The 1,341-nt window shown below is 49.2% G+C and overlaps 1 protein-coding gene across 3 annotated transcripts in view; it reads left to right on the forward strand.

Annotated features, from left to right (window-relative positions):
* LOC102310091 (neuronal PAS domain-containing protein 3) overlaps nt 1–1,341 on the forward strand; it is a 358,526-nt gene that overhangs the window by 116,909 nt on the left and 240,276 nt on the right. The gene's annotated exons all lie outside the window — the stretch shown is intronic.

Consider the following 1,341-nt stretch of genomic DNA (forward strand, 5'->3'; position numbering starts at 1 on the left):
TTCCCTTTCTTTCCTCTTCTTACATTACACTTATTCACTGCAGCCACAGCACCAATCTGTCTGTTGATCTCCCTCTCCCCTCACTCGTGAACTCATGAAACATACTTAAACTTGGGGATGACCCAGAGTGGGCTGCCACCAGATGAAGCCAAAAGAACCACATCATCTGCGAAAAGCAGAGATGAGATTCTGAGATTGCCCAAGTGGAAGAGAGGGTAAGGAGCTGATCCAGAGTTCCTCTACTGGGACAAAAACATATTGTTTCTCCTTTATCCGAGGTTCGACTAATGGATGGACTCTCCTTTCCAGCACCCCTGCATGGACTTTCCTAGGAAGGCTGAGGAGTGTGAGCCCCCTGTAATTGGAGCACTACATCCGGTCCCCCTTCTTAAAGATGGAAAAAAAACCACCCTGTACTGCCAAACTCGAGGTACCTCTCCTGATCTCCACACAACTTTGTAGAGGTGTGTCAACCAAGAGAGTCCTAAAACATTCAAAGCCTTCAGGAACTCAGGGTGGACCTCATCCACCCACGAGGCGCTGCCACCAAGGAATTGTTTAACTGCCTCAGTGTCCTCACCCTCCCAAAATCTGCCAGTTGAAGATCTCGTAGAATGGGGAGGTCCCTCCAGGTCTCACTGTCATTGCCCACACGAGTCTTGTAGTCTCTCAGTAGGACAACAGAGTCCCCAGGTGGAGCACCCTCAAGTACCCCACCCAAGGACTCCAAGAAGGCTGGGTACTCTGAACTGTCATTTGGCACATAAGCGCAGACAGTCAGGACCCATTCCATCTCCCAAAGACACAGGGAACAAACCCTCTCATCCACTAGGAAATACTCCAACAGCCAGCAAGCTGAGGGGATACTAAGATACCCACCCCAGCATGCTGCCTCTCGCCAAGGGCAACTCCAGACTGAAACAGAGTCCAGCTCCTCTCCAGGAGACTGCTGATACCAGTGCACACACACACAAACACACACACACAAATTTTCTCTCACCTTCTGGTTTAAGTTCTTAATCATTGCTGGACAAAAGGCAATTCTGTCTCTCCTCTTTCAGATGGTCTTTTTGTCTCCCTCGCTCTCTTTCTCTCTCTCTTTGCCCCTGATGTTCTTTCTCTAAGACTCTTGCCCAATCCTGTTGTCGTGCCGGTGGGCATATAAACCTGTCTGGCTGACAGGGAACTCCCTCTGGAGAGCTGAAATCACAGATGCTCTGCTGATGGGATGTCCAGTTAGTTAGCACACACACATTCATTCTCATTTACGCAATCACACATGGATACACACATAGTTTGACCATCACGTCTTCATTCAAGGACGCGCATCAGACGCTAATG

This window comes from Haplochromis burtoni, unplaced genomic scaffold (assembly GCF_018398535.1).
Source record: "Haplochromis burtoni strain Fernald_Lab_line unplaced genomic scaffold, NCSU_Asbu1 Contig_288, whole genome shotgun sequence".
Classification (NCBI taxonomy): Eukaryota; Metazoa; Chordata; class Actinopteri; order Cichliformes; family Cichlidae; genus Haplochromis; species Haplochromis burtoni.